The sequence below is a fragment of the Panthera pardus genome, unplaced genomic scaffold (genome assembly GCF_024362965.1).
Source record: "Panthera pardus isolate Hobbes unplaced genomic scaffold, ASM2436296v1 HiC_scaffold_27, whole genome shotgun sequence".
Taxonomy (NCBI): Eukaryota; Metazoa; Chordata; class Mammalia; order Carnivora; family Felidae; genus Panthera; species Panthera pardus.
In genome coordinates, this window is record NW_026526843.1 from 31,492,406 (window position 1) to 31,516,480 (window position 24,075).

Here is a 24,075-nt window from a genome sequence, read left to right on the forward strand (position 1 = left end):
TTGAACGGGGTCACCTTACTGTTTCCTTTCAGGGGGGTAGGTAGCGTGTGGGGAGGGAGCCCCCCTAGACACCAGGGCGCAAAGGATCAGTCAGCAGGTGAGTGAGGAGGGCAGGAGCCTATGGGAGTAACTGCTAATACCGACCTTGAAGGAAGCTGAGCCGGGTAGGAAGGGACACGCCCAGGTTTATATTCTAGCCTCGGCATTTTCTAATTTGTGTGACCTTAAGCAAGTCCTTTCTTTCTCTAGGGGCGTCCGATTCTCTTTTTGTACGTACATCCCTTCCTCAAAGTTCTTTTTTTCTATTTGCTGGAAAATTATTATATAAATATATGGTATCTGTTACGCTAATGATGCCACGTCGAATTGTACAGTGCGCAGCCTGCCAACTGTACATGGTGGTGCACTGTTTTCAACAATATTTATCCCTACTTCATTTCACTAACCTGGGGTTACTACTCCACCTCGAAAGGATTTCACTCCAGTATCTTACTCTTAGGCTGCAACCTCCTATGGTTAGCTTTCTTTTTGCCAGTCTTAGTACAACTGCTCATACCCATGACACTTTGCTGTTCATCCTTTTCTCCTGAAGTCTTATATTCACATTCTATTACCTGGATTCTGTGTTTTGGGTCTCACAAGGTTGAAATCAGGTGTTGGCTGGGCCAGGGCCTTATCTGGATATTGTGGGAAAGAATCTACATTCTCATTCTTTTCAGATCCTTGGTAGAATTCAGTTCCTTAGCTGTCACGCTAAGATCTCATCTCCTTGTTTTCCGTCAGCCAGCGGCTGTTCTCGAGCCCTGAAACCTGTCTGTATTCCTCAGCTTGTGACCTTCTCCATCTTCAAAATCAGCAACAGATCCCCCCTGTGTTCCAGCTTTTCTGGCCTCCCTTCCTGGCCCTAGGTTGACAAAAGTCTGCGTTTCTTTTTTTTTTTTTTTTAAGTTTATTTATTTTGAGAGACAGAGCAGAGGAGGGGGCAGAGAGAGAGAGAGAGGGAGAGGGAGAGAATCCCAGGCAGGCTCCAACCTGTCAGAGTGGAGCCCGATGTGGGGCTTGAACTCACAAACCGTGAGATCATGACCTGAGCCGAAACCAAGAGTCAGACACTTAACTGACTGAGCCACCCAGGCGCCCCAGACAAAAGTCTGCGTTTAAAGGGCACGTATGAGGAGATTCTTCAAATCCGGGGTAACTCCCTTTGGACAAGTAAGGTCATGGGAGTAGCTCGCAATCTTGGGAATAACACTGTGCGGGGTGGAGATGATGGGGACCAAAATTTGGCCAGTGACCTCTGGCCATGAGGCATATGATCCCTCATATTGCTTAACTTAATTTTTTTTATGTTTACTTATTTTTGAGAGAGAGAGAGAGAGAGAGAGAGCGAGCGCAGCGCTCAGGGTTGGGGCGGGGGAGGGGGCTAGAGAGAGAATCTCAAGCAGGCTCCACGCTGTCCGTGCAGAGCCCCACACAGGGTTCGATCTGGAGAATCGGGCGATCGTGACCTGAGCCGAAATCAAGAGTGGGACGCTTAACTCGACTGAGCCACCCAGGTGCCCCTGCTTAACTTCATTTCATAACCAGCCTTAACCCCCTAGTTCACGACTTCGACCACATTTCGCTATTGGCCTTTTTTTCCTCGTTCCATGATTGTTCTGCTAAGCCATCCTGGTAACTTACCTGTGGGTCGATATGCCAGCGTTTGTCATTCCAATGTCTAGGCTGCTGAGAAAACTGACCATTCTCGGTAACATACAGTTGCGGCTTTCAGTTGTGTGTCTGGAATGTTTTTTAAGAAAAATTTTTAATGGTTTTTTTCGTTATTGAGAGACAGATACGGAGTGCTAACCCTGGAGGGGCAGAGAGAGAGAGGGAGACACAGCATCCGCAGCAGGTTCCAGGCTCTGAGCTGTCAGCCCAGAGCCCGACGCGGGGGTCGAACCCACGAACCGCGAGATCGTGACCCGAGCCGAAGTCGGATGCCTAGCTGACTGAGCCATCCGGGCGCCCCTCTTTCTGGAATATTTTAGTGGTGTCCTCCAGCCCCTTTGTCCCATTGCTGCCAGAGGGTTTTTTTTTGTTTTGTTTTGTTTCGTTTTATTCGTAAAATGTAATGCTGATCATGTATGTAGGTCTGTATTCAAAGTTATGTAATGGCTTCCCACAAGGCATAGTTCAAATATCTCCTTAGGAAGACTTTTCTGTACCATCCCCCCCCCCTTTATTTTTTTTTTGGCCTTGGGCAAATTTATTCGTTACTGCCGCTGAAAACCCGTATCTTTTTGATTTTATTTTAAAGAGAGAGAGAGAACCCAAGCGGGAGAGTGGGTCAGAGGGGGGAGAGAGAGAAAGAGAACCTCAAGTAGGCTCCAGGCTCAGCGTGGAGCCCAACGTGGGGCTTGATCCCATGACCCGGGGATCATGACCGGAACTGAACCTGAGAGTTGGAGGCGCAACTGACTGAGCCACCCAGGTGCCCCCAGAACCTGTATCATGTACCAAACCACTTTGGGTTTTATGGCTACTCTCAGGAAGGGGACCAAGCCTTACCCATTCTTTTCCTGCGTCCCTTTCTCCTGACCCGGACAAGGAGGTTAGCACCCACAGGCCCTCTCAGTACGTGTTGGAATCATTGGGAGTCATCGTAAATGAGAAGGAACAGTGAAAATTTGCGGGGCTATTACGTCGGACTCTCGAAGAACATGGGTGTCCTGGGCGTGACTCTCCCACGTAGTGGAAAAATCGAAGTCCCGACCTTTGGCTCCCGAGAAACTTAACTACTACTAGCCTGGAAGCTAATTGACTGGAAGCCTTACCTATAACATAAAATGATCAATTAACACATTTTGTATGTTATCTGTATTATATACCACATTCCTACGTTAAAGTAAGCCGGAGAAAAGAACGTATTTTTCAAATGATAAGGAAGAGAAAATACACTTACAGTGCTTAGCCGAATTGTTTTCGGTCGCAAAAAAATCCACCGATAAGTGGACCCTTACAGTTGAATCCCATGCTGTTCAAGGGTCGGCTGGTCTGAGCTGAACTAAAATTTCAGACCTGACTTTAGTTAAAGGTCTGATTCTGATTAAGAACTAAGATGACTGAATTTTCACCCTATGGAGTTCAAGCTTGTTTGTTACTTTTTTTTTTTTGGTTTTTAATGCATGTTTTGTTGTAGAGAGAGTGTGAGTAGGGGAGAGGGGCAGAGGGAGAGAGAGAGGCAGGCTCCGTGAACCGTTGAGGACCCCTATATGGGGCTCGATCCCAGGACCCGGGGATTATGACCTGACCCTAAATCAAGAGTCAGTCACTAGCTGACTGAGACACCCAGGCGCCCCTGGATGGAGTTCATGCTTTTGTCTGTGATTGTATTCCTCCCTTTTTCTCGCGTAAATAGAGTAAATGGAATGTTCGTAACAGACAGATGGAAACGAAGGAATGAGCCCATGTCATATTCTTTGGTCTTTAGTCATAGTTGAACCTTTTAACTAGCTAATCGTTTTGCCATCCGGTGATGGCAAGTTGTACTGACGAACGAGGTGGGAGACCTTCTGTGGGAAAAGTGCGTAAAAAATTGGCTGTTGATTCTCTTTGGCTTTCTAGAATCCTTACGCTGTTGCTGCCTACTAATATATTTTGTTTCTCTGATATGCCTTGCCAATTTCCTTCGACGTGCCAGGATTGTATGTTTTTGTTTGTTTCCTATCTAACAAACAATGGAATGCATGAAGGAGTTGAACTTGAAGGATCTCTGTTCACTGTAGGTGCAAGGGTCGTGTATAACATTGATAGAAACCAGAAGCAGACCGCAGGCTGTAAATATGATGTCCCAGGGAATTTTACCACCATCATTCAATATATTAATTTGTGCTTCTTTGGGATGCTATCGTTTTCTTAATGCAGGATGATAAAAAGTGTGCTACCCAAATATGACATTTAACTTGTTTATTTCACTTCTACCAAGCGCTTATATATTCTGAATACGGTCCTCTGTTTAACAAGCACATAGCTCTGGCTTGTGTTATACTTTAAAGATAAAAAGACATTGAGGGGGGCGCCTGGGTGGCGCAGTCGGTTAAGCGTCCGACTTCAGCCAGGTCACGATCTCGCGGTCCGTGAGTTCGAGCCCCGCATCAGGCTCTGGGCTGATGGCTCAGAGCCTGGAGCCTGTTTCAGATTCTGTGTCTCCCTCTCTCTCTGCCCCTCCCCCGTTCATGCTCTGTCTCTCTCTGTCCCAAAAATAAATAAACGTTGAAAAAAAAAAAAAAAATTAAAAAAAAAAAAAAAAAAAGACATTGAGGGGTGCCTGCGTGGCTCAGTCGGTTAAACGTCCGGCTCTGGATTTTGGCTCAAGTCAAGTCACGATCTCCTGGTTCGTGGGTTTGAGCCCCGATCCGACTTTAAGCTGACAGTACAGGACCTGTTTGGGATTCTCTCTCTCTTTCTCTCTCTCTGAACCTGCTTGGGATTCTCTCTCTCTCTCTCTCTCTCTCTCTCTCTCTCTCTCTCTCTCTCTCTTCCTGCCCTGCTTACTCTTGCTCTAAGTACATAAATAAACTTAAAAAAATTTTTTAATAAAGATAAAATACATTTAAACATCTCTTGGTTTGAGAAGGAACGTCATTTTATTACACAACAATGAAATTCAGTCTCAAGTATCAAGTTATAAAGCCAACGCAATTACTTCCGTTTTAGAAAAGAACGGTGGGCTTTCTCTTGCTCTGTTAACTCCCAAAGTTGTTCTTAACTTGGCATGCTTTTCTTCCTGTGGCTTGATTTCTTCTTTGTGTATATGCACAAGAAGCTTCTCCTCTTAACTTCTCAGTGGTGCCTGGTGAGGACAGGTGGTCCTACAGCTTTGAATAGCCCACAGTAGTCTTTATGAACGCCTTATAACCTAGTGTTTCCGGGCGGATTTACCTATAGCTAGGAAATATGCTGTTGGCCTTGCGGAGGGAGGGGTTTGTTACTTGATAACCAATGTGATGAACGATTCCTCTCCAAAAGTCAAGGACTGCGCCCCGGGTACTGTCTATTTTTTTTTTTTATTTTTATTTTTTACATTTTATTATGTATTTTTGAGAGACAGAGACAGAACATGAGCGGGGGAGGGGCAGAGAAAGAGGGAGACCCAGAATCCACAGCAGGCTCCAGGCTCCGAGCTGTCAGCACCGAGCCTGACGCGGGCTTGAACCCATGAACCAGGAGATCATGACCTGAGCCAAAGTCAGACGCTTAACCGACTGAGCCACCCAGGCGCCCCTCCCGGGTACTGGTTGGAAGGGGCTCAGTTGGTTGAGCGTCCGACTCTTGATTCCAGCTCTTGTCCTGATCTCGCAGTTCATGGTGCGGAGCCTGCCTGGGATTCTGTTTCTCTCCCTCTGTTTCTGCTCCTCCCCTGCTCGCTCTTGCTCTCTCTCTCTCTCTCAAAATAAATAAACTCAAGAAAAGAAAAAAGAAAAAGAACAGATTTTCTCTCCCTCTCCCTCTGCCCCCTCCCCTACTCATGCGTGCACGCTCTCTAATAATAATAATAATAATAATAATAATAATAATAATAATAATAAAAACTGGTTGGAAAACCAATTCAGATAATGCTTCACTGGTAGATCATGCACTCTTCGGGCAAGTTTTACAACAACCCCAAAAAAGATGCAAAGGAGGGAATGAACGGAGAAACTCGAGGCCTTTTTTTTTTTTTTTCCCATGGCGTCATCTGCTATTAAAACCCGACGGGTAAATTTGAGAGTGAACCCAGAAATTATTTGGTTTAGCCTACCCCAAACTTTGTACTAAGAGCGGAACCTCTCTGAGCTGAAAAGCCCCATTCTTGCAAAAACCAGCGAATTGCCAGGGAGAATGAATGGTGTAGCCCATGCTCGGCAGCTGAGGGGATTGGCTGCGCATCTGCGTGTTGTGACGCTCACTCACCAAGTTACTGGGTCCCCGAGAGGGGCAGCGAATTGCCTCCCTTCGTCTCCCTCGTTGGTGGCGGAACGAGGACCCGGCTGCTGTCGTCTGTCCCTGTGTGCTTTTTCCTGTGCTTCGCTGAGGTGCTGCATTTGTTTTCCAGCCCCAGACCCCGTCACAACAGTTGGGCTCTCTGAGTGACATGAAAAGTTACTCGGTTTCAAAAAACTCAGTGACAGGGTTCCATCCTCCTTGGGTGTGCCCCGTCTGTAACAGCTGAGGGGGTCAGCTGGGCACATGCGTGCTTCTTACGATGGTCTCGCTGCTTTTCAAAAGGAATGATGCCAGAAATGCTTTTTACACGCTTAGTAGAGTGCGCGACTCTGGCATGCGAGAGAAACCTCTTTTGTGCTGTGTGAGAGTTCCTTTGTTGCTTTCCACTGTAGACCTTTTTCATGGAAGCGGGGTGGGGGGGGGGAAGGAGGCAGTTATGCTGCTTTGCATTTATAATTCAGAATTAGGTCGTCGGTGGTGCTGAAAGAAATTTCACGATGGGATATTAGGAAGCGTGAGGCCTATTCGGGCAATTATTGATTAGTCTATTTCAAGCTTTTCCATGGTAAAAGAAGAAAAAAAAAGCGATCGAATAAAAAAAAAATGAAATTGTGTACAGTGAGTTTGATGAAATCTTGTAAGTACTTTCGGTTGCCGGGGCAACGCTTCCCTTTGTCTCTGCTAAAATGTGACGTCTCTCTCTGCAGCTTGACTTCTTGCAAGGAGATCTTTATTTTTAAAAGGAAACTAAAATTCTGGGCTTATGGCAAAAGAAGACGCCCCCTCACCCCAACTTATTTTCCTTGGGTAAAATTTAGAGGACCAAAAGACAGCGTGTTTGTTCTCTTCGCACCGAAAAGACGAAAAGACGAGGCAAAATGGTTAGGCTTGAGTCGTCCCTGTTGGACCTGTTTGGTGCCTTTTGCTATCTCAGCCCCACCTCTCAGTTCTACCTTCTGGATGCGTTTCATGATGTATGCCCCTCCCCCCCCAGCCCCGGTCCCCCCCCCCCCCCAGCCCCCGCCCGCCTCCCCCCAGCTAGAAGGTAAGGATGCACGTCAGTACCGCCTGTATTCTCTACCCTAATCATAATTTGGTCATCCCATATGCCCATTCTCTCAGACGCTGTCCACTGTTTTCCAGTGGGAATCCTAGCTAAAATGTTTGGTTTTAACAAATGTTGATGTATTTGCATATTCGATTCTCGATCATTACACCTACATTGATTTTCCTGTAGCAATATGTTATCCGTGTGTGTGTGTGTGTGTTTTATTAAGTCTGCGCTATTATCGGTTTAAGACGGGCAATTCTTTCTTTGTCCTGTGGACTTGTCCCATGCACTGTCGGATATTTAGCAGCTTCGTACGTCTACTGACCAAATGCGAGCAGCAATCCTGAAGTTGTGAGCATGGAAAGTCCTTCCTCGGGTTGCTCAAGGCCCCTGGGATCCACATCGGCCCCCAGTTAAAAACCGTGGCTTTATCTGAAGGGGACCCATTGATTTTGGCGATTTCGTCCACTGGAGCTTGGGCACTGAGAAGATAAATAAGTAGGGATGAGAATATAGTTGCATTTTTTAAAGATAGACGTTTTGGGACTCAGTGTTGAACTTAGTTGGCTCCCGGTTTTACATGCATAGGATTGGCGTGTTTTCATAATCCATTTTCCCAGTGGATTTGGTTCACCATTTTATTGAGGTATAATTTCTATGTATAGCTCAGTGAGTCATCTCATTTAACTACCGTCCAGATCAAGATAGTTTACAATGGCATTATCTCATAATGTCCCCTTTCCAGGCAATCCCTGAGCCCAAGGGGTGACCACGCATTTGCTTCTCTTACTATAGACGGATTTTGTCTTTTCCTGAATTTCCTACAAACAAAATCATACAGTGTGCCGCTGTATCTGCTTTCCTTCACTCGGCATAATGTTTTCCAGATTTATCCAGTTTGCTGAATGTATAGGTATTTTATTTTTACTGTTAAGTACCATTCCGTTGTATATTACCATTTGTTTATGCACTCATGTATTTGCTTTTTACTATTGCGAATATATTTACTAGGAGCAATCCCGTAGAAATCTCTTTTGTGGATGCATACACTCATTGTTCTTGTGTATGTACCTAGGAGTTGAAACCTTGTGTCATAGCATGTCATAAGAATATATTAAGTGATTAGAAATATATATTCTAGTCCACAGAGAAAGTCTGTGAAGTTTCAGCCATAAAATATACCTGTATTATGGATATAATGAGTGTTTGAGAAATTGAATGGAAAAGAGAAATCTGTACAGTGTGGAAGAACGTGGGTTTTGGGGTCCACAGACTGGAAGTCTTGGCTCTGCTTACTTGACAGCTGGGTGGCCTTGGGCAAGTTACTGAATGTCTCTGAGCCTCCATTTCATCAGCTATAAACTGGAGATAATGGTAATTAGCTGATGAAATTGTCGTGAGAAGTAACAGTGATAATGCAGGTGAAGCACCTTGCAGAGAAACTGGCATATGTTGCTATTATTAATGCATCGGAAATGTTGCAAACAGTATCGTGTTATGGGAAGTTTATCCAATTCCAGAGTGTCGTTTAGAAATGGCAGAACACTAAATGGGATGGGCAGTTGGCAGACCAGGATGTGAGTGTAGGGACCAGGGCTATTAAATGCCTCGGGGCTGTGGAAACAGGAAGAAAAGATCACTTAATAAGAATCAAAGACAAACTGCTTCAGATGAGTTGTCCAGGGCGGTTAGTCTATGGGAACAACGTAAAAGCACTCAGAGCTGAGTAAGATCGTGAGGGATCACACCACAAAGATTGAGACTAAACTATGTGTTCAGAACAACAGAGGAGGGTGGGGAACTTGTCAGGTTAAAATTTAGGACTTGGGATTCTCCATCAGTGTTGGGTCCCAGACTCCTGTTTGAATCCTCTGACAGTCTAAAACGCTTTCCCTAGAAATTTACACGTGTGCCTGCCTGCAAAATTTTGCCTACAGTGTTAGAGCATTTGAAGATCCCCTGCAGCTCAGACATCGACTCTACTAGGAATCAACAAACCTTGGTCAGAAGGGACACCTCTCACCTGGGGGTTTAAGGACTTGAAAGGAGAGGATCTGGAACACAGACATTTCCTTAGCAGTAAAAAGGGCTGGAAGAAATTGTTCAAAAGACAAGTGGGCGTAGAAAGGCATAGGTGAAGGAGATAGGCAAGACATCGAATAACCCAAACATTAGGTTCTCAGAGGAGCTAACCTTTGTGTGGCCTTCAGGAAGTGGGCAGAGTGTGTAGATGACACGGATCCATGCTGTGTATGTGCTGAGCCAATCTCATTGAGTAACACGAAGCTATTTCCTTGGACGTTACCAGCTATGAGAATTATTAACATGGATCAGAATGCAAAAAGGTCTGGAAAGACCTTTAACGGTGCATAAAGTACCCCGCTATCATTTTATTCATGAGGGAGCTGATTTGGAAGGAGTTTGCCTGAAAGCACGTGGCTACTGAAAGCCGAGAGAAAGCAGAATCTTGGTCTTTTGAGGTCTGATCCACGTGCTGTCCAATATACTGCATTGCTTTGTGTCTTTCCTGTGTTTAGAAAGTAGCTAGGACAATTAGAAAATATTTTAGAGTATCCCTGTCCCTGGAGCTTCAAGCCTTTGAAGGATTTTAACAAGAGCGAAACTGATTAGGCTTATAGTCTAGTACGATGATTGAAGGTTGATGGTTTAGCTGCCTGTTTTCCCTATGTACCCCTTCATCGTGAGTTTTAGGGTTAGAGAATAGGATTAATATTCTTTTTCTTTTTAAATTTTTAAAAACTTAAAAAAAATTTTTATTTATTTTCGAGACAGAGAGAGACGGAGCATGAACGGGGGAAGGTCAGAGAGAGAGAGGGAGACACAGAATCTAAAACAGCCTCCAGGCTCTGAGCTGTCAACGTAGAGCCCGACGCGGGGCTCGAACTCACGGACCACGAGATCGTGACCTGAGCCGAAGTCGGACGCTCAACCGACTGAGCCACCCAGGTGCCCCTAGGATTAATATTCTTTTTCTAATGTAATATATATGCACAGTTTATAGCCTGAAGCATATTTATTGGCATCATCGCGTATCTGAATATGTGAGAGGAGGTCATGTTGATATTGATAGAGGAAGCAGGCATCTTGGTAAACAGAAATCTCCCAGTTAGGTATCTCTGTGCTTCTATATGTTTTTAAGACCACACCGGAGGTGTAGAAGGATTTGGGCCATTAGCACAACTTAGCTTGCAGGGTTGGGATTAGTGGGGGAGAAGGGATATATGCGAGAATAGCTTTTGCCGTCTGAAAAATGTATCAAATGGAAAGAGAACATAAATCTAAGAGTGCTCGTTCGGTTCTGCGTGGAAGGAGCTTGGAAGTCACCATCCCTTCCGAGCAATAAGTAAAACGGTGAACAGGGTGAAAAAATCAACAAGTCTTGTTGAATAGGTTTTCTCTTCCTCTGTAGACGGGAGGACCCATAAAGGTACCCGGCCATATTGGACTTATTCATTGCCATATATTGAGTATCTAGCACAAGGTCAGAGAAACCGGCAAATACAGGGGGTTGTGGCTTATTGGAGCAGAGACCAACAAGCAGAAATGGCCTTGAGCGGGGCGCCTGGGTGGCTCAGTCAGTTAAGCGTCCAACTTCGGCTCAGGTCATGATCTCGTGGTTTGTGGGTTTGAGCTCCGTGTTGGGCTTTGCACTGACGGCGCGGAGCCTGCTTGCGATTCTCTCTTTCCTTCTCTCTCTGCCCCTGTCCTGCTCTCTCGCTCTCTCATTCTCTCTCAAAATAAATAAAGAAACTTAAAAAAAAAAAGAAAAAGAAAGAAAGAAATGGCCTTTAGAACCAGTGTCAAGGTAGGAAAACCAGGAGTATAATTGTCAAATTTCTGGGAGTGCAGAAAACTCTGGATGTCTTCTTTGGAGGAATGTCTCTTCAGCTCCTCTGCCCATTTTTAATCGAATTATTTGTTTTTTTGTGTGTGCTGAGTCGTATGAATTCTCTTCATATTTTGGGAAGTAACCCTTTAATGGCATATATCATTGGCAAAGATCTCTTCCCGTGCAGTAGGTTGGCTTGTCATTTTGTGGATGGTTTCCTTTGCTATGCAAAAGCTTATTATGGTGTGGTCCCAATAGTTTATTTTTGCATTCTCAAAAATGAGTGATTGACTGTTTACTTGACCGATTGACTGTTTACTTGACCGCTTGAGGAGACCTAGCTAAAGAAATGTTGCCATGGCCAATGTCCTAGAAATTACTGCCTGTGTTTTCTTCTGGGAGCTTCATGGTTTCTGGTCTCCCATTTCTTGTCATCGGCAGATGGCAAAAGAAGAATTACACAATCCTTTCAATAGATGTAGAGAAAGCATTTGTCAGAATCCAACATCGATTTATGATATAAACTCTCCATAGCTAGGAATAGAGGGAAATTTTCTCAACTTGATAACGACTACGTACAAAGACAGTACAGGTAACACCATCCTTGATGAGAAGCTAGAACGTTTCACACCAAGGTCGGGTAAAAGGCAAGCATGTCCCTTTTTCACTAACCCCTTTTCAACATCATACTGGATGTCCTTGCTAATACAATTAGGCAGGACAAGTAAGTAACAGGTATATAGATTTGGCAGGAGGACACAAAACTTTTTGTTTACCATTGACAGGATTGTTTCATATGTTACACATAGAAAATCAACCAAACATAAAACCTCTCGGGATAAACATCTGTACAGCAAGCTTGCAAAGCAAAAGAATAGTATGCAAAAGGGAGTTGTTCTCCTACACGCCAACAATGAGCAGGTGGAATTTGTAATTAAATGCACAAAGTATTTGTATTAGCACCCCCAAACCAAAATACGTGGTCTAAACCCAACAAAATACGCTCAAGGTCTATATGAGGAAAACTATAAAACTCCAATGGACAAAATTAAAGGAAATGGAGAGAGATGACCTATTCATAAATAAGACGATATTCTAAACATAATCAGTTCTTCCTAATTTGATCTCTAGATTCAATACAATATGAATCAGAATCCCAGGAGACTATTTTATGGCTATTGACGGCTCCCAGGAGCCGTTATGGCTCTAACGACGATACGGTCAGGCAAAAGACCCCAAATAGCTAATGCCATTCAGAACAGAGAAAAACATCTTGGAAGACTGGCCCTATTTGACTTCAACTCAAGAGAAAGCTACAGTAATCAAAGTGTGGTATTGGTAAAAGAATAAACATAGCTGTGGAAAAGCGCAGAGACGAGCATAGAGAAATAGACCTGCGCATACACAGGGGACCAATCTTCGACAAGGAAGCAAAGGCGATAGAATGGAATAATGATAGTATCTTCAAGAAATGGTGCAGGAACTGGACATCTGTATGCAAAAAAAAAAAAAAATCTAGACACAAACTGTGCATTCTTCACAAAAATATAACGCCAAATGGATCGCAGACCTAAATATAAAATGCAAAAGTATGAAACTGCTAGAAGAGAACAGAGGAAAACCTAGAAAGCCTCTGATATGGTGATGTCTGTGTAGGGCGAACACCAGAGATGATCTATGAAAGAAATAGTTGAAAAGCTGGACTTCAATATGTTTTCACTCCTGTGTGGATCTTGAGAGACTTAACAGAGAACCACGGGGGAGGGGGAGAGGGGAAAAAAGGTTACCGAGAGGGAGGGAGGCAAACCATAAGAGACTTCAATACTGAGAACACACTGAGGGTGGATGGGGGGTGGGGGAGAGGGGAAAGTGGGCGATGGGCAGTGAGGAGGGCGCCTGTTGGGATGAGCACTGGGTGTTGTACGGGAACCATGTTGACAATAAATTATATGTAATACAAAAAAAAAAAAAAAAAGAAAAGGTGGACTTCATTAAAATTAAAAACTAATGTCCTGTGAAAGACAATATCAACAGAAGAGAAGCTATGGACTGGGAGAACATGTTTGCAGACCTCTCATCTGATAGTTTGCTATCCAGTGCATACAAAGAATTGTTAAAACTCGGCCATTGGAAACCAACGCACTTTAAAACCTGTCCAAGGACCTTAACGGACACCTGAACAGAGAATGCCTACAGGTGGCGAACAAGTATATGAAAAGATGCTCCACGTTTTACGTCACTGGGGAAATGCAAATGAAAACAATAATGAGATTGCACTACTTTAAATCTCAAACATCCACCGATGAAGGAATAGTTCAAAAAATTATCATATAGCCATATGATGAATTCTCTAGAGCTATTAAAAAATGAGATATATATGTGTTGTGTGTGTGTATATATATTCATATGAAAATATATCCATGATGTGCTTTAAATGAAACTGTAAACCTCATTTGAATAAGTATCAGTTACCAGAACACTGATAACGTCAAATGCTGGTGAGAGTAACTCAAGAGAGTTACTTGAGAGAGTTACTTGAGTTATTTGATCAAATAACCAGCAAATGCTGGTTGCTGGTGGAGTGACAGCAACCCACACGTTGCTGGTGGGAATACGAAATGATAGAGCCACGTGAGAACCAAGTCGTCCCAAAGTAAACACACTCTTGGTACTGGATCCGGCAGTTACTCTCTTTTGTGTTTAACCAAAAGGGTTGAAAGCATGTCCACACAACAGCCTGCATGTAGACATTTATAGCAGATTCATTCATTCATTCATTCATTCAATTGCCCGAACTTGGAAGGCACCAAGGTTTCCTTCCGTAGGTGAATGGAGAAAGAAAGTGTGGTTCAGTCAAACCAGTGAATGTCATGTAGCGCTAAAATGAAGCGAGCTGTTAACCATAGGAAGACGTGGAGGAAACTTACATGCATATTACTAAGGGAAAGGAGCCAATCCGAGAAGGTACGTATTAGATGATTCAACAATGTGACCGTGTGATAAAGGCAAAAGTATGGAGAGAAGAATCGGGGTTAGGGTTGGGGGTGAATGAATAGGTAGAACACAGGACTTTTCAGGCAGTGAAAATAGTCCGTATGATGTAGTAATGGATACATGTCATTATACATTTGTCTAAACCCCTTGTACGTATCATGCCAAGAACGAACCCTCACGTAAACCATAGACTTGCGTGATTATGACGTGTCTGCGTAGGTTCACGCTTGGTAACAAATACAGCAGAGGATAAGTGATGTTGATAAAGCGGAAGCTATTCAGGTGCGTGGGCAGAACATACATACTGGAGATCTCTGTACCTTCCTCTCAACTTTATTGGAGACTAAAGTCCGCTCTAACAAGCTGGCCGGATAAAAGGGGGCCCCGATAAACGTTTGTTGCTTTGAACTTAAGAAAAGGTCTAAGCGGTGCTTTAACAGGATTCTGTTCTCTTCTTCGTCCACGAAGTCTACCGAGCGCTTCCTCTCGGGGCCGGAGGACATCTAAAAAGACCTGATACGTGGTTGCACGCCTTTAAGTTTGCAGTCCGGTTGAAGAGTTCGGATATATGCGGCAAACGACCACATCAGAGAACGTTTAAGTGTTAAGTGAGATTGAGACGTTATGTGCCATTAGACTTCAGGGGAGGACGCGATGATCAGGAGCGCACTTACCTTTTGAAACGCTGTACTCTGAAAATTAAAAAGGGTCCGGTTTGCTTTTAGTTATAAAGTGCATTTTAAAAATGGATAGCCTAGTCTTGTACCCTCACGTACCTACAATGTATATACATAATATCATGCATATATATTATTTTTATAGATTTACTCATGATGTTTTACAGTTTCATTTAAAGCACATCACCATGGATGTATTTTAGTTCTCTCTCTACATATAGCTAAATATATGTATGTATGTATGTATACATATATATATAGCTAAATATATCATGGATATCTTTTTTTAAAATTTTTTTTATTTTTTATTTTTAATTTTTTTAACATTTATTTATTTTTGAGACAGAGAGAGACAGAGCATGAACGGGGGAGGGGCAGAGAGAGAGGGAGACACGGAATCGGAAGCAGGCTCCAGGCTCTGAGCCATCAGCCCGGGGCCCGACGCCGGGCTCGAACTCACGGACCACGAGATCGTGACCCGAGCTGAAGTCGGACGCTTAACCGACTGAGCCACCCAGGCGCCCCTATCATGGATATCTTTAATAGCTCTATAGAATTCCATCATATGGCTATATGATAATTTATTGAACTATTCCTTCATTGGTAGATGTTTGAGATTTTGAAGGGAGTTTATTACCGTAGCAAACGGTGCTGCTTAAACATTTGTGTGGGTTTTTCTGTAGGAACGAATTCTTTGACGTGTCATTTCCAGGTATAAAAGTATGTGTGGTTTGACTTTTGTTAGGTAGGGTCGGATTTATCTGCAGATAGCTTATAACCGTTTATGTCACCACCAGCAGTTTTTCGCATACACAATTATTTTTATCCACATCCTTCCTAGCACCTCGTACTCAAAGGTTTACTTTTTGCTGGTCTTATATGTAAAATATAATATTGTCCTAATTGGTATTTATGTATGAATGAGGTACCGACTGGCCGTCTCTTTGTTTTTCAGTGAATTTTGCCTTCTTACCATTGTTTCTTTGCCGGTTGTACTTTGTTTGGGTGCTAGCAGCTTAGTCATTTAAGCAGCCAGCTCTTGATTTGGGCTCAGGTCCTGATCTTAGGGTTCGTGAGCTCGAGCCCCGCGTCGGGCTCTGTGCTGACAGAATGGAGCCTGCTTGGGATTGTCTCTCTCCCTCCCTCTCTGTCTGCCCCTCTCCTGCTCCTGCTCCCTCTTGCTGTCTGTCAAAAGACAGAAATAAACATATAAAAAGTTTGTTTTTAAGTGTTTTAAGTAACCCCCATGCCCAGCGTGGGGCTTGAACTGACAATTCCCAGAGCAAGAGTCACAGGCTCCACTGACTGAGCCAGCCAGGTGCCCCCTCCTGTTAACCATTTTCTATTTAGTTGCTGATTTTATGAATTCCTTGTGTTACGGGAATTATCATTCTATGTGTTAAAAAACATTTTCCGTTTTTTTTTTTTTATCTGACTCTGATATTTTTCACCAGATACGTATTTTAAAGCTATATATAGGCAATCATTCAATGCTCTATGAACTGTTTCTCTCTTTGAGGCAAGGCTTTGAATGGAGGGTTCTTATCAAGTAGTTACGAGTTAGGAGCTGTCGGCTAGAGCTTTAAAGCCTGGCTGAGGACTTTACCATGTTGCTGCTGTGCAACCCCTGGGGATAAAGGAGGTTTATAGGGTTTCAAGTAGACACTTTGGCCATAGGGGAGGTGGGGGTGGTTGACGGAGGGGAAGAAGTAAGATCAGGTAGAAGGTTGACGAAGGTCTCACTCAGCAGAGCCTGGGTGGGCTTGGGAAGGCTTTAGAAGACATTCCAGAGGAAGCATTGATAGACTTTGGGGGACTTGCCTGGGTGACAGTAGAGTTACTGATTATTGTGAACTGATTCCATTAAATTACATGGCGGCCGGGGGAGGCGGGGTAGGGGTGGGGCGGATTCTCTTGATTTGAAAGATAAGCGCATTTTCTTTCCTGCTTCATTCAGTTCACCAATCACGATGAGCGGCTATATGCCAACGCGTTTGCCGATAGCTGGAGATGCGACGATATACGTATATACAGTTTGCCAATTGAAAAGAGGGGAAAGAATATTTCAAGAGGTGTTAATAGCCTTCCAAAGGCATGGAGGTGTGGAGCACAGTGGAATGTTTAAGGAGACTTGTGTGTATTAATAGCTGAATATCGCAGCTTAATTTTTTTTTATTTATTTTGAGAGAGCGTGTAAGAGCGCACCCAAGCATGAGCAGGGGAGGGGCAGAGAGAGAGAGAGAGAGAGAGAAGGAGAGAGAGGGAGAGAGAGAATCCCAGGCAGGCTCCACGCGTTCAGTGCGGAGCCTGACACGGGGCTCGATCTTGCGAACCCTGAGGTCGTGAGCTGAGCTGAAATCAAGAGGCAGTTGCTTAACTGACTGAGCCACCCAGGCTCCCCCGAATATCACAGATCGAAGCCAAAAGGTGGCATAGCGAGGTGTGGCTGCAGGGACAAAGAAACACTAGGTTATAGAGGGCTTTGTAAGCCCTGCCAAGAATCTTGGCGATTCAAACCTTTGAAGGGTTTTGAACCGAGTAACTGATGAGGCTTTTTGTTCAGCAAGGTAACCCTCCTTCCGGAAGGCTGATGAGACTACGGTCCATGAGAACAGTTAGAAGGCAACCGTAAGACACGATGAAGGCCTGTCTTTGGGCAGGCCAAGAGAGTAGAGTCCGTTGGTGACAGGTTCCGGAAAGCCTGAACGATAATGTAATTTAGAGAAGATGTGAATTTCAAGTAATTGTTTTCTCGGGAGGCAGGTTTTAATCGGGTGGCTCATGCAGTTTCCACTGGGATTCCTCGTGGAATGGATGTGCCAAACCGGCGGGACAGGAGTGAAAAGCCTTTGGTGGTTAGTCTTGAGCTTCATTTAGTGGTTCTCAACTTGTTTTCTGCCTGCACACTGTGAAATGGACTTCCATCTGTAACACCCCTCATTGCCACGCCAGGAGTTTAACCTTGGAGCAGCGGGGTTGGTACGAGGGGAGTGACCGAATCTCCCAAGGAGCATGTTTGGTTTGAGAAAGCCCCTGGGAATTCCCTGTACCAGCCCTCTACACTCCCTCAGAACACACATACATTTGAGAGAGTACTGGCATTCTGTCAGCATTGGTGGGCGGACACACACACACACACACACACACACACACACACTTGGCACATGAATTCACATTCACACGGAACGTGGATAGGCATTTACTAAAATGGCCCCTGGTTACAGATGAATAGGAAGTAGCATCATTACATTCTAGCTTTCTGCTCTGTGATGCTGTGATTTGATTTGATTTTAATTTTTTTAGAGAGAGAGTACAAGTGGGGGACAGGGAAACGGAGAGAGAGAGACAGAGAGAGAGAGAGAGAGAGAGAGAGACTGCCACGCAGGTCCCCCGCTCAGTGCGGAGCCCGAATCGGGGCTCAATCCCCCGACCCTGGGATCACGTCCTGAGCTGAAATCAAGAGTCCAGAGCTCAACCCACTGAGCCACCGAGGCACCCCTGTGATGTGATTTGTAATACATTTCTGATACATATAAATCAACTCACCGGGAGAAAGAGAACCCATGGGGATTGAGTTAAGGGAAAAAGCACGGAATAAACTCCCAGTCTAGAGACAGGGGAACATGAGACGACTAGTTACTTTCACACGGTCGTGAGTTTTGAGCTGAGTGCTGTTGTATGGTTTCCGGAGCGTGGTGAAGACCGGGTCATTCACTGAGCTAACACCGATTGTCTGGAAGGATGTTTTTGAGCCATGCCAAAGTAACTTCTGGGCTTCCTAACTGACCCGCCTCGATCCGGTTCCAATTTGCCTCCATACAACCCCTGTCCTTCTCAATAGAAATGTGTTCACACTAGGGGCACCTGGGTGGCTCAGTCGGTTAAGCGTCCGACTTCGGCTCAGGTCACGATCTCACGGTTTGTGGGTTCGAGCCCCGCGTCGGGCTCTGTGCGGACAGCTCGGAGCCTGAAGCCTGCTTCGGAGTCTGTGTCTTCCTCTCTGTCTGCCTCTTCCCTGCTTGTGCTCTGTCTCTCAAAAATGAATAAATGTAAAAAAAAAAAATTTTTTTTTTTGTTTAAAAATGTGTTCACACTGCAGTGGGGATCACTGACGGAACTGTAGGTTGCATCAGCCCTGTGGTTGCGTAAGTAATAAATAGTAGGGGAGTATTTGATTTTTACTACTGCCTTAAGTTCAGAGATGAGGAGGACTTGGCCCACGAGCTCTGGTCTCCATCCTTATCGAGTTGGGAGGTGGACAGTGAACAAGTAATTATCTCGTGATGTCTCTTAGAGGAGGGGCAGCATGGGCACTGATTTGGGAAGGATGGCGTGTTTAGGAAAGAGCAAACACTGTACATGTTTTGGATGTTGTGGTGGGTTTTTTGTTTTGTTTTTTTTCTTATGTCCCTGGGAACCATACCCTAGTATCATTAGTGTGTGTGTGTGTATGTGTGTGTGTGCGCGTTAACGTATATAAAGTTATTTAATTATTTATTTGGAGAGCGCACATGAGCCGGGGAGGGGCGAACAGAGGGAGAGGGAGAATCCCAAGCAAGCTCCGGGCAGTCAGCACAGAGCCTGAAGCGGGACTCGAACTCGTGAACCGTGAGATCATGACCTGAGCTGAAATCAAGAGTTGGATGCTTAGTTGACTATTTATACACATACGTACATATAGATACATACATGTATATAGTATAGATACATGTAAATGTTTATTTTTGAGAGAGACAGAGCGAGCTTGGGGTGGAGGGGCAGACAGGAACTGAAGCAGGCTCCCCGCTGACAACACGGAGCCCGACGTGGGGCTCAAACTCGCAAACCGCGAGTTCGTGACCAGAACCAAAGTGGGACACTCAGCTGGCTGTGCCACCCAGGCGCCCCCTACCCGGTGTTTCTGATCCTCCTATCTCTCAGGCTGAGTCCATTTGGAGACCGAATCTCTGGCACGTTGCAGGGGGATATTGGTTTCCTGTTCCCTGCTTGGGTTTTCCTATTGAACTCTTCCCTTGACTCATGTTTGAGATAGCACCAGCTTGGGGAGGGAAAACAGGATGTACAAAAATACAGTTCATATTCATTAGTATCAAATTATATATATATATTTTTTTAATTTTTTTTTAACGTTTATTTATTTTTGAGACAGAGAGAGACAGAGCATGAACGGGGGAGGGGCAGAGAGAGAGGGAGACACAGAATCGGAAGCAGGTTCCAGGCTCTGAGCCATCAGCCCGGAGCCCGACGCAGGGCTCGAACTCACGGACCGCGAGATCGTGACCTGAGCTGAAGTCGGACGCTCAACCGACTGAGCCACCCAGGTGCCCCTCAAATTATATTTTTTTATTTTTTTTTTTTTAAATCTTTTTTTTTTTTTTTTTTTTTTTTTTTAATTTTATTTTTGGGACAGAGAGAGACAGAGCATGAACGGGGGAGGGGCAGAGAGAGAGGGAGACACAGAATCGGAAACAGGCTCCAGGCTCCGAGCCATCAGCCCAGAGCCTGACGCGGGGCTCGAACTCACGGACCGCGAGATCGTGACCTGGCTGAAGTCGGACGCTTAACCGACTGCGCCACCCAGGCGCCCCTCAAATTATATTTTTAACGTAGCAGTTTGTCACCGATTCTTTTTCAATGCTAGCTATTCTGGGAGAAACTCCCATCACAGACAAAAATGCAGACATGCCCCAAGCTGGCTACAGTTAGGCCTGTCCCGTCCGTCTGCAGGGACTGGTTGCTTCCCCTGTATCCTGTCGCTTTTTGGGTTTTTTTGAGCCATTTTAATTCACACTTGCCACAGAGGCTTTGCACATTACTCTTCTGCTTCTTGCAGCAAAGGGTCTGTTATACACCTTCGTCTTTACTCACTTAAGTAACCGTGCTTGTAAAACTCCCATTCACCAGAAACTGGGCAGAAACCCAAGCACCTCAGGAGGTAATGTGCCTGAGAGTGGAGGTCATTTTCAGTTCCATTTCCCAGTCATTTCATGAAAATGTCGGGTGCAGCCTTTTTAAATGTTAATTTTTTCTCAGGTTGTCAATTTTGGCCTCGGAGGTGTTTTTTTGCAGTGTTTTTGCTTTTGGTTTTTGTATGTTTTTCGTTTTCATCAACTGTCACGGGGTCATGCGACTTCCTGACACTACCCAAATTCATTAATTAATTTCATTGATTTATTACTGTTTCCTTCTTTTTATTAAAATGTTTCATTGATTTTTAAGAGAGAGCACGGGAGTGAGGGAGGGGGCAGAGAGAGATGGAGATAGAGGACTGAAGCGGGCTCTGTGCTGACAGCAGTGAGCCCACTGTGGGGCTCGAGCTCACGAACCGTGAGGTCATGACCTGAGCCGACGTCAAATGCTCCACCGACTGAGCCACCCAGGCTCCCCAGATTTATTACTATTTCTTATTCAAACATTTAGGTTTAGTCTGTGCTTATATTTAGCGTTGCTTTGCATATCTGAGACTATCACTTCCAACTTTGGAACCAATCTTCTAGCATGGCATTTAGCTTAAAGTGTGTTTTTGTGGTAGAATCATGTACCACCCTTTTTACTGGTAAGAGATGGGTTTTTGAACACGGAGCGTTGTAGAATCACACAACCAAGCGAGACAAGGCTTCCTAGGCACGGGAGTATGGTGCAGATGATCTGATTGGCCACTGGAAATAGGAATGCGATTCTGGATTAGCAGTCAGAACATTTCTTATATTAGTGATTTCCAGAAAGCTCACGTGAGTCAAGACTTGGAAACCAAGACGCCATGGCAAGGAGGAGTCCAGCTTCATTGGTCCCTGGTCAGAAGTAAGGTAAAAGTCTGTAACCCAGGGACGTCTGGGTGGCGGTCGGTAAGTGTCTGACTCTTGATTTCAGCTCACGGTTTGTGAGTTCGCACCCCACCTCGGACTCTGTGCTGATGGTGCGGAGCCTGCTTGGGATTCTCTCTCTCCCCCCCCCCCCCCCCCACCTCTCTCTGCCCCTCCCCTGAGCGTGCTCTCTCCCTTTCAAAATAAAAATTAACTTCAAGAACGTTCAGTCCAGGGAACATGGGTTAAAGGATAATCCTGATAACGATGATAATAATAGCAGCAAATATTGATTCAGTCTTTAATAAATGCCGACGTGCTTCGTCTCCTTTCATCCTTATAACGGCTGGTGTGTTGGTACTGTTAATATACCCATCTTTACCAATGGGAAAACACAGCCTCCGAAAATCTTATTGATTTTCCCAAGATCGTTAAGCTAATAAACTGCAAAGACAAGTCACATATACTGCTTCTCTTGGGATGTAACTCCACAGGCTGACATTTACCCCCGTAGCGCCCACCTACCCATGCAAGCAATGAAGAGGCCCATGAACAAAGGAGTAGGGTAATAAACATGATAAATACTTCTGACCCTCCTTGCTGCTCTGTTCTTTTTTTTTAATGTTTGTTCATTTATTTTGATACAGCCCCAGCAGAGTAGGGGCAGAGAGGGAGAGGGAGAGAGAGAGAATCCCAAGGAGGCTCCATGTTGTCAGCGCAGAGCCCGATGCCGGGGCTCAATCTCACGAACCGTTGAGATCGTGACCCGACTTGCGATCAAGCGTCGGACGCTTCTCTGACTGAGCCACCCAGACGCCTTTGCGCCTTTCTTTCGATACCTGCCTGATACAGTCTTTCAGTTGATTCTGTCGGTCAGAACAGGCATCTTCTGGGGGCCTACTTCTAGGCCAGTCCTGTTCTGCGCTGAGATTGGCTTTGTCACATATTCTCATGAACATGAAAATAGTTCTGAATAGTAATATTTAACTTCAGTCGATTACACCTAACCCTGTGGTGTGATTGCTTTACGTAATTAATTCTTCTATCATCGTACCGTTATTTTTTGACTCTTTGTCCTTGGCTGATTACAGGCATGATTGAAAACATTACCCCGGTGATGTTGCCTCCTGAGGCCTATTTCTTCTCTATTCTAGACACAATCTTTGTGGCACTTGTTTCAAATAATCCTTCCTTGCCCAACTGCTGGTTGGTAGGTAGCCTAACATGTTGCCGCCATAGCGAACTTGGGTTTGTAGGCATATACTATCTTAAGAAGCTGGTTTCCCCCATCAGTAATTCCTCTGCTCCATCTCTAGAGTTACTGCAAATTTTTCCCTGTTCCTGGGCCCATGCACGTGTCTGGTTTTGAGACCACTGGTCTTTTCTGATATTAGACTGGGCAGCGCATACGGGACTCATGAGCAGTTTTGACTGATTGTGTCTCCCCACATTGGCTCCAGAGTCACAAATCTCTCCGGATCCCTCGTTTCCTAACCTTTTCCTTCTATCCTACTTTCAGGAAGTCTTCCAGCTCTGCCTCCAACCTTTCTCATGCTGTAAAACCCGGGATAATCACTCTTGTGCCTTCCTTGCCTGCAGGGGTAGCAGCAGGATGGATGTGTGTTGCTGGTGGCATCCTTTGGGCCCTTGGGGGAAAATGACACTCTTATTAATTCAAAGCAGTAACGTTGAGAAAGGATGCGTGTCGGGAACACATAAATTATTTAGGGTTTGATCATCTCAATTTACGTTTACCCAGGCATTTTTTTATAGTGTTTGTAGAGATTTCGGAGGCTGCGACAGATCTCTCCAAAGCCATTAAGGGGCTTTTCAGGCATCCACTGATATTAATTTTTGTGAAATATGGGACCGCCACGTGAGCAGGGTCATTAAAATAATTGATGATTGGAGCGGTTTGCTTAAGAAAAGTAATCCACAGGGAGACACCCCCTATCTCTCAGGATAAAAAAGCAAAATGAGAACCCCCCCCCCCCCCCCAAGAACATACAGTCTGTGATTGCAAGGCACAAGTGACTTTAGGAAGATGCCACAAGGGAAAATAGTCTGGAGTCTGGTAGAAGGAGCATGCGTGTTGGCTTACTTTTATTCTCAATAGACACCGGGCTCGTGGAGGTCATAGGTGGGGCCCTTTGGGAACACCATGGGCGGTCTGCGTGTGTCCTGCCCCCAAAGGTAGCAGCCAAGGCCCTGGGGCCAGATCTCATGAGATCCGGGCCAAATCTCATGGGAATGCACCGGGGCAAAATTCCTTAGCCTGTCCACAGGATATAAAACTCCAGTCTTCTGTTTGTTTTTTTTTTTTTTAAATAAAAACACCAAGAGGTAAAGAACTAGTGACTAGGTCCTATAACTGAACAAACCTTGACATCGGAGGGTAAAATGGAGCCTTAAAGGACTTCATATTCTCAGGCAGATTTCTGTCATCCCCGTGGAATCGTCAGGGCAACAGACCAAGCCAGAGTTGAGGGCTTCTGCATGGATGGAGAGGCTCTTCCTGGCCTCTTTTGGGGCGTGAGAAATTCTTCTTTGTCCAAGTTCTTTAGCCGTGCTAAGAATGAAATTTTCATGAATCAGATTAATAGGAGAAAACCAAATTTCATTTCCTACCTACGGGGAATCCACACAGACCTCAAATTCCACAGACAGGCAAAATGAGGTATCAGTCATCCCCAACCAAGGGGAGAGTAGGGAAGGGTCCCGGGATGTCAA